Raw genomic sequence first — 10109 nt, forward strand, 5'->3', positions numbered from 1 at the left:
ACAGACAAAGCAAAGTCTTCCATTCCTGGCAGATTTACTTCTTGTTTAGATTCAGTGATTGAAATTAATTCAATCCTCATCTGACCTCCGCTCTGTAAAGGCCTGCCACCCGACCTTAACCCGACGGGACCCGACGACCTGTGTCTGGTCCGGGTCGTGTTGGGTCGCTCTTCCGGGTCTGGCTTTCGGGCTCGGGTCAGGTCGGGCCAGGTTCGGGTTGGGCTGGGTCCAGGTCGGGCTGAGTCCGTGTCGGACACACACAGTAAGTATTCCATTTAACTCTGCTGGGAAGTTGAGTTTAATAAGTGTCAAAAGTTGAAATGCCAACCTAAGCTGGGAGTCCGGGTCATCAAGGAGGGAAACTCTGAGTCTGCTCAGTGAGCAAGTGAGCATCTCTATGACGTCATTGCGCTCATGCTGCAGCTTCCTGTAGATTCGGAATCGGGAGGTAGATAAAGTGAACATTCCGGTGGTCGGGTAAGGCTCGGGTTAGTTTGGGCGTGGGAATAAATGGAGATACTCGGGCCAGGTCGGGCTCGGGTCCAATGTGGTTCTGTCAGGTTCGTGTCGGGTTTTTTTTCCTGACCTGAGCAGGCCTTTACCACTCTGTCAGTTCAGTGCCTTATTTAAACTATTACTTGGAGTTCTGTTTTACAGGGTCTCGGCTGTTTGAGTGTTTCCCAGACCCACTACTCTGATTAATCAGACATTTTGCTGCTAACTGCTGCTGCTACAATTGAAATGTAAAAAAGAATTTCCAGTGACCTGCAACCAATGGACAAATACATTTCAGAAAGATAAAGCTCATTCACCAATCCACAAATGTGTTTTTCTGCTTATATTTATAAACAACTCCTTCTCTCCACTATGAGAACTATGAGTGATTGTATAATCACTACAGTTATTTGAAAGTTAGTATAAGATGTTCCAGTTCATCAATGTTAAAACTGCAGCAGGTATTTTCCAGAAAACTTCTCTGTTGGAACCTCAGTCCCATTTAGATTGAAAGTGGACAATTAATGTATTCACTTGTTCATTGTGGACAGGTGTCTGACTTAGAATAAATCTCATTAACTTTCAATGAGGTGGCAGTATTTCTGTGCTCCCATTTTACACAGTCTGTCCTGTTCATGCACCATGTTTTTATTCTCTTCTCCCATTCTCCACAGGATACAGATTACAAGCATCATCAATCTAGCTGTTGAAAAGCATTGGAAGAATCTGGTCACACAGGTATTGAAACATTCATTTTCTGCCATTTTCCAAGTTGGTTGCTTTAAACACAGTACGATGTGTAATCATCTTGAAAAGAGATTCTCTTCAATATCCAATACAAATTGAATTACAAACCTGACAGACAAACACAGGAGAACAAGTGACTAGTGAACACAAACCTCATGGTGCTCATTTTCAGATTTATTGCAGTCATCCGACAAAACAAGTGAAAGAATATTCCAGTGAAATGATTTGGAAAGTAGGGGTGACTTTTGTTGGTGCCTTTCTTTGCTCTGTTGGTGAAACTTTCTTGCACCTGACTCCTGTTCATGTCTCTGTTTCCTCTATTGAATGAGGAAGGAGGTATTTGATCAGAAATCAACTGGATTGTGTACCTTTGAGAGGGGATTTCTGCACCGTCAGGGCTGGAAACAGGAGTGAGTGAAAGACAATGTGTGGAGTTTGATTTTGTACAGAGGGAGAGCAAATCTAACAGGACTGTGAGATATTGGCCTGGATTTTACAGCCCCAATAGCGGTGAACTCTGAGACTTTCACTGCTATTGAGGGTCTGAACAGCACTGCAACTGCCGGTACATGCACACACTAACACCAGCATCTGGAAGTTGTGGTGGTGAGAAATGTGCTTAGAAGGAGCCTCTGATCATAATCGCACCAGCCCACTCTTTAAAGTGACAGGGACCTGTAGTTCAGCAATTTGGGCTTATTGCCCACAATGTACCCTGATTTTTACCTGGGTTGGATTAAAGCCGGTACCAACAGGCTCAGGGCTGCTCGGGAAGGACTTTTCTGTTGACACAACAGCTCCACTCTTCCAGGAAGACACCGGCAGCAGCAGTGGTCAACTTTCAGAGGGAGTTCAGACATTTTAAATGTTGTATTTTATTTCTTAATTGTATGTAAGTTTTTAGCATAGCCTGATCAGAGTTCTTAAATTTACATCTGACTTTTTATTAACAAGATTGAAGTGCTTTTAAAAGATCTCTAAATGTATATGACTTTTTATCAAGATTTACTTGGCTTCTTTGAAAAGACTCTTGAGCAAGATTGAAGTGACTTTTGAAAACTACATCTTATCCTTTAAAATCCTGCTTCCATGTAGATGACATTGGAAGATGACTTCAGAATAGCTTAGACTATCTTTCTAACAGGTACTGCAACAGCTTAAGACCGACTTTTCTGCAAAAGCTGGTGAATTACCTTCCGGGAGCGGAGAGGAGCGGAGCGGAGCAGACCTATATGGACCGATATGAGGAGAACGTTGAGAGCGGAGCCTATAAATCCAATCCGAGTATCGAGGCCCAGTCTCTTACCTTCCAGGAGTGGAGTGGAGATCTTCCAGTGTGCTGGAGTTTTGAAAAAAAAGAAGCCAACTGTGATGTCAGAGGAGAGCTGCAAGGTGATTGGTTGGTGAGTCACTGCTGTTAGTGTATTTAAATATCTTAAAGAAAAGGGCAAAGTTTTTTTACTTGAAAAAAAAACCTCTGTTGATAAGATGAGTACTACTAAAGTGTTTTTTTTATTCAGTGTAGCTTATGAAGGACTTTAGATTGTAGTGGGTAGAACAAGGCCCCTAGTGTCATTAGTATTTTTTAATTAAGGGAGTAACTAATTAATCTAAGGGTAAGTCATGGCAGGAGAGCTCAGCCCCGTGATATGCTCCTCCTGCGCTATGTGGGGATTCAGGAACCCTCCCAGTCTCCATGATGACCATGTGTGCAGGAAGTGTATCCAGCTGCAGCTACTGGCTACTCGCATTATGGAGCTGGACCTGCGGGTGGTTTCACTGTGGAGCGTCCACGAAGCTGAGGACGTCATGGAGAGCATGTTTAGTGAGGTGGTCGCACCGCAGGTAATGGATGCACAGGCAGAAAAGGGATGGGTGACCACCAGATGGAATAGTAGGAGCAGGCAGGTAGTGCAGGAGTCCCCTGTGGCCATCCCCCTCTCAAACAGATACACCGCTTTGGTTCCTGCTGGGGGGAAGACCTCCCAGGGGAAAAGAGCAACAGCGCGGTCCGTGGCACCACGGAGGGCTCTGCCGCACAGCAGGGGAGGAAAAGGGGTGGAAGAGCTATTGTGATAGGGGATTCTATCATAAGGGGTGCAGATAGGCGTTTCTGTGGCCGCAAACGAGACTCCAGGATGGTATGTTGCCTCCCTAATACTAGGGTCAAGGATGTTTCTGAGCAGCTGCCGGAAATTCTGAAAGGGGAGGGTGTGCAGCCAGAGATCGTGGTCCATATTGGTACGAACGACATAGGCAGGAAGAGAGATGAGGTTCTGCAAAGTGAATATAGGGAGTTAGGCAGAAGGTTAAAGAGCAGGACCTCTAGGGTTGTAATCTCAGGATTACTCCCTGTGACACGTGCGAGTGCGGGTAGGAATAGGAGGATTAGGCAAATGAATGCATTGCTGAAGACTGGCGAAGGCGGGAGGGCTTCAGGTACTTGGATCATTGGGATCTCTTCTGGTGCAGAGGTGACCTGTACAAGAGGGACGGGTTGCATCTGAACTGGAAGGGGACCAATATCCTTGTAGGGAGATTTTATAGTAATACACTGGAGGGTTTAAACTAGTCTTGCAGCGGGGGTGGGACCCAAAGCAGTAGTCTCTCCGATGAGATAGTTGAGGCAAATGGAGAGGTTAAAGCAAGCAAGTCCAGTAGGCAGGCCAGGCAGGGGCAGGACAGGGAGCGTGGAAGGTGTGGTGGGCTAAACTGCATTTACTTTAATGCAAGTATCCTTACAGGTAAGGCAGATGAACTCAGAGCATGGATCGGTACATGGGATTGTGGTATTGTAGCTATTACGGAAATGTGGTTGAGGGATGGGCAGGACTGGCAGCTCAATGTTCCGCGGTACCGATCCTTCCGGCGTGACAGAGGTGGAGGTAAGAGAGGAGGGGGAGTTGCACTATTGATTAGGGAGGACATCACGGCAGTACTTAGAGAGGATATCCCGGGGTGAATGTCCAGTGAGGCCATACTGGTAGAACTTAGAAATAATAAAAGGGTGATCCCTTTGATGGGATTATACTATAGGCCCCCCAATAGTCAGAGGGAAGTGGAGGAGCATATATGTAGGGAAATCACAGATAGGTATAGGAATTATAGGGTTGTAATAGTAGGTGATTTTAACTTCCCTAATATTGACTGGGACTGCCTTAGTGCTAAGGGATCAGATGGGGAAGAATTTGTTAAGTGAGTCCAGGATAGTTTTCTGAAGCAGTACGTGGATGGCCCGACTAGAGAAGGGGCTACACTCGATCTCCTCTTAGGAAATGAGAATGGGCAGGTGGTTGATATGGCAGTGGGGGAGCACTTTGGGACCAGTGACCATAACTCTATTAGCTTCAAGATAGTTATGAAAAAGAATAGGACTGGTCCTCAGGTTGAAGTCCTAAATTGGGGGAAGGCTAATTTCGATGGCATCAGACAGGAACTCTCAAAAGTTGAATGGGAGAGGCTGTTTACAGGTAAAGGGACGTCTGGCAAGTGGGAGGCTTTTAAAAGTGAGATAGGAAGAGTTCAGGGCCAGCATGTTCCTGTTAGATGGAAGGGCAAGGCTGGCAAGTTTAGGGAACCTTGGTTGACGAGGGATATTGAGGGTCTGGTCAGGACAAAGAAGGAGGCATACGTCAGGTATAGGCAGCTGGGATCGAGCGAGTCCCTCGAGAAGTATAGGGGATATAGGAGTATACTTAAGAAGGAAATTAGGAGGGCGAAAAGGGGCCATGAGATTTCCCTGGCAGATAAGATAAAGGAGAATCCTAAAAGATTCTATAAGTGTATTAAGAGTAAAAGGGTAGCTAGGGAGAGAGTAGGTCCCCTTAAGGATCAGTGTGGCAATCTATGTGTGAAGCCACGCGAAATGGGCGAGGTCTTAAATGAATATTTCTCGTCTGTATTTACCGTGGAGAAGGTCATGGAAGCTAGTGAGTTCAAGGGAGGGAAAAGCGATATCCTGCAGCATATCAACATTACAAAGGAGGAGGTGTTGGAGGTTTTGAAGCGCATTAAGGTGGATAAATCCCCAGGGCCTGATCAGATGTATCCTAGGATGCTATGGGAAGCAAGGGAGGAGATTGCTGGGGCGCTGGCAGAGATTTTTGTATCATCGTTAGCCACGGGTGAGGTACCGGAAGACTGGAGGATAGCTAATTTGTTAATTAATAAATTAAATAACAAATCATGTCGCCTCTTTCTCTTCTAAACTCTGGCGGAGACAAGCCTAGCTTGTCCAATATTTCCTCGTAAGACAGCCCACCCATTCCATGTATTAGTCTCGTAAACTTTCTCTGTACTACCTCCAATGCATTTACATCCTTCCGCAAATAAGGAGACCAGTACAGTACTCAGTACTGCAGAAGAGGTCTCACCAATGTCCTGTATAGCTGAAGCATAACCTCCCTACTATTGTATTCAATTCCCATGGTGATAAATGATAACATTCTATTAGCTTTCCTAATTACATGCTGGACCTGCATACTAACCTTTTGCAATTCATGCCCTCGGACACCCAGATCCCTCTGCATCTCAGAGCTCTGCAATCTCTCACCATTTAGATAATATGCTTTTTTATTCTTCCTGCCATAGTGGACAATTTCCGACTTTCCCACATTATACTCCATTTGCCAGGTCTTTGCCCAATCACTTAACCTATCTATATCCCTTTGTAGCCCCCTTATGTCCTCTTCACAACCTACTTTCCTACCTATCTTTGTGATCAGCAAATTTAGCAACAATACCTTCGGTCCCTTCATCTAAGTCATTTATATAAATTGTAAAAAGTTGAGGCCCCAGCACAGATCCCTGTGGCACACCACTCGTTACTTCTTGCCAACCAGAAAATGGCCCATTTATGCTGACTCTCTGTTTCCTGTCAGCTAGCCAATCTTCTATCCATGCCAATATGTTACCCCCGACACCATGAGCTTTTATTTTCTGCAATAACCTTTGATATGGCACCTTATCCTTCTGGAAATCGAAATACAATACATCCACTGGTTCCCCTTTATCCACAGCACATGTAACTCCCTCAAAGAACTCCAATAAATTGGTTAAACATGATTTCCCTTTCAAAAAACCATGTCGACTCTGCCTGATTACCTTAATTTTTTCTAAATGCCCTGCTATAACATCCTCTGTAATAGCTCCAAACATTTTCCCTCAGACAAATGTTAAGCTAACTGGCCTGTCGTTTCCTGCTTTCTGTCTCCCTCCCTTTTTGAATAAATGAGTTACATTCACTCTTTTCGAATCTAACGGAACCTTCTCGAATCTAGGGAATTTTGGAATATTAAAACCAGCGCATCAACTATCTCACTAGCCAATTCAGGACCTGGCGACTTGTCAACCCGCAGCTCCAACAATTTGTTTAGTACCACTTCCCTGGTGATTGTAATTTTCTTGAGTTCCTCCATCCCTTCAATTTCCTGATATACGACTAATACTGGGATGTTATTTGTATACTCAATAGTGAAGACCGATGCAAAGTATCTGTTCAATTCATCTGCCATCTCTTAATTATCCATTATTAATTCCCCAGACACACTTTCTATTGGACCAACAGTCACTTTGTTAACTCTTTTCTTTTTAAAATATCTATCGAAACTCTTACTAGTTGTCTTGAAATTTCTTGCGAGCTTTCTCTCATACTCTAATTTTACCTTCCTTATCAATCTTTTAGTCATTCTTTGCTGTTTTTTTTATATTCTGTCCAATCTTCTGACCTGCCTCCCACCTTTGCACAATTATAGGCTTTTTCTTTAAGTTTGATAGTATCTTTAACTGTTTTCGTGAACCATGGATGGTGAGTCCCACCTTTGGAACTTTTCTTTCTCGTTGAAATGTATCTATTCTGTGTATTCTGAAATATCCCCTTAAATGTCTGCCACTGCATCTCTATTGACTTATCCCTTAACCTAATTTGCCAGTTCACTTTAGCTAGCTCTGCTTTCATGACCTTATAATTGCCCTTATTTAAATTTAAAATACTAGTCTGGGACCCACTCTCCTCTCCCTCAAACTGAATGTAAAATTCAATCATATTATAATCGCTACTACCTAGGGGCACCTTAACTATGAGGTCATTAATTAATCCTATCTCGTTGCACAATGCCAGGTCTAGTATAGCCTGCTCTCTGGTTGGCTCCAGAATGTATTGTTCCAAGAAATTATCCCCAAAACATTCTATGTATTCCTCATCTAGGCTACCTCTGCCCATCTGAATTTTCCAATCTATATGTAGATTAAAATCCCCCATAATTATCACAGTACCTTTCTGACAAGCTGCCATTATTTCTTCTTTTATATCCCATCCGACAGTGTGGTTAATGTTAGGTGGCCTGTACACCACTCCCACAAGTGACTTCTTGCCTTTATGATTTCTCATTTGTACTCAAACTGCTTCTGCATCCTGATCTCCAGAACTCAGGTCATCCCTCTCTATTACGCTAATACCATCATTAATTAACAGAGCTACCCCGCCACCTTTTCCTAGATTCCTGTCCTTCCAAAATGCCATGTCACCTCCAATATTCACATCCCAATCTATGTCGCCCTGCAGCCATGTCTCTGTAATGACTATCAGATCGTACTTATTTATTCTATTTGTGCTCCCAGTTCATCTGTTTTGTTTCAAATGCTCCATGCATTCAGATACAGAGCATTTAGTTTTGTCCTTTTATTATTTTTGTCACCTCTAGCCTTATCTGTCAATTTACTCTTAGATTTGTACATTCTGTCCCTTCCTGTCACAGTCTGTTTATCATTTCCCATATTTATACCTTTCTCTCTTGCCTTGTCTCTCCTCCTTGATTCACCATATCTTCCCGAATTTGATCCCTTGCCCCCACTATTCGGTTTAAAACCGTCTCTACTTCCCTCGTTATGTGGCTCGCTAGAACACCGGCACCAGCACGGTTCAGGTGTAGACCGTCCCAACGGTACAGCCACCTCTTTCCACAGTACTGGTGCCAATGCCCCATGAACCAGAACCCACTACTACCACACCAGTCTTTCAGCCGCACATTACTTTCTCTAATCTTATTTGTCCTATGCCAATTTGCACATGGCTCAGGTAATAATCCAGAGATGATTAACTTTGAGGTTCTGCTTCTTAATTTGGTGCCTAATTCCTCATACTGACTTTGCAGAACCTCTATCCTTGTCCTGCCTATGTCGCTGGTACCGACATGGACCACGACGACTGGATCCTCCCCCTCCCATTGTATGTTTCGCTCCAGCCCTGAGCAGATGTCCTGAATCCTGGCACCGGCAGGCAACACAGCCGTCTGGACTCTTGCTTTTGCTGCAGAGAACAGAGTCAATCCACCTTACTATACTGTCCCCTACTACCACTACATTCCTTTTTTCTCCCTCTTTGAGCCGCAAACACTTACTGCAGACGTGTTTGCCCTGGATCACACTGGCATCCAGGAACTCCCACATGCTGCAGCTGTGACACATCACCTGTCCTGTCATCCTTAACGTGTTTCAATTAACTACTTAAATATTTTATTCAATTATTCATTTTATTGCATATTTTATTAAACTTACCACTAGTTTGTTTACTATTTTAAACGTTAGGACTAAAATGGATCTTAATCACTTACCAGATGCGCATCAAGCAGGTCGGTTCTTCCAAACCAATCAACTACCTGCTTGCCTGTGATGTCACAGCTTACCAGATCCTCACCAAACAGCTCCTTCCACTGCACCGAAGAAAGAACCAAATCCTGTATCCTCACCCCAGCGGCTCTCTGTTTCCCTGCTCTCACTCTCCATTGTGACGTCACTCCTCGATTTTTTTCCCCTGCTCTGCTCCTGCCGTGCTCCTCTCTCTCTCGCTCTGTCTCCGAGTCTGTGCATTTGGCGCATTTCTTCATTTGTTGTTCCGTTGTGCTCCTCTGTTTCTGGTCCAAAATCTGACTCTGGTGGGACTTGAACCCACAACCTTTGAATATCGTCTTAATCATTATTTAGAAGTCCAACACGCTATCCATTGCACCACAGAGCCTCACACATTTTTATTAACATCACTAAGGCCTTTGATCTTGTCAGCAGAGACGGCCTCTTCAAACTGCAATGGAACATAGGCTGCCCTCCTGACCTCTTGGGCATCATCTCTTCTTTCCACGAGAACATGCACAGTTCCATCAGTTACAATGGAGCAACATCAGACGCTTTCAAGATCAGCAGTGGGGTAAAGCAGGGCTGCGCGCTGGCGCCAACTCTCTTAGGAACAGAGGAACATAGGAGTAAGCTATTCAGCCCGTCGAGCCTGCTCTGTCATTCAATTCGATCATGGCTGATCACCTACCTCAAAGCCCCTTTCCCATGCTATCCCCATATCCCTTGATGTCATGAGTATCAAGATTTCTATCAATTTCTGTCTTGAACATGCTCAATGATTGAGCTGCCACAGCCCTCTGGGGCACAGTATTCCAATGATTCACCACCGTCTGAGTGAAGAAATTCCACCCATCTCAGTTTTAAATGGCCTACTCCTTATTCTGAGACGATGTCCTTTGGTTTTAGACTCACCAACCAGGGCAAACATCCTGTCTACATCCACACTGTCACGCCCTGTAAGAATTTTGTCAGTTTCAATCAGATCACCTCTCATTCTTCGAAACTTTAAGGAATACAGGCCCAGTTTCCTCATAAGACAATCCCACCATCCCAGGGATTAGTCTGGTGACATAAAAACAAGAAATGCTGGAACCACTCAGCAGGTCTGGCAGCATCTGTGAAAAGAGAAGCAGAGTTAACGTTTCAGGTCAGTGACCTATCTTCGGAACTGACATATATTAGAAAAGTCACAGGTTATAAGCAAGTGGGGTGGGGGTGGGGCAAGAGATAACAAAGGA

The 10109-nt window shown here is 44.3% G+C and overlaps 1 non-coding gene across 1 annotated transcript; it reads right to left on the reverse strand.

Moving 5' to 3' along the window:
- Positions 1-9165: 9165 nt before the first annotated feature.
- On the reverse strand, positions 9166-9256 carry trnar-ucu (transfer RNA arginine (anticodon UCU)). The gene is given in 2 exon segments: positions 9166-9201; positions 9220-9256. It is a non-coding gene; the product is annotated as a tRNA-Arg (tRNA).
- Positions 9257-10109: the final 853 nt, after the last annotated feature.

The sequence above is a fragment of the Heterodontus francisci genome, chromosome 35 (genome assembly GCF_036365525.1).
Source record: "Heterodontus francisci isolate sHetFra1 chromosome 35, sHetFra1.hap1, whole genome shotgun sequence".
Lineage (NCBI taxonomy): Eukaryota > Metazoa > Chordata > Chondrichthyes > Heterodontiformes > Heterodontidae > Heterodontus > Heterodontus francisci.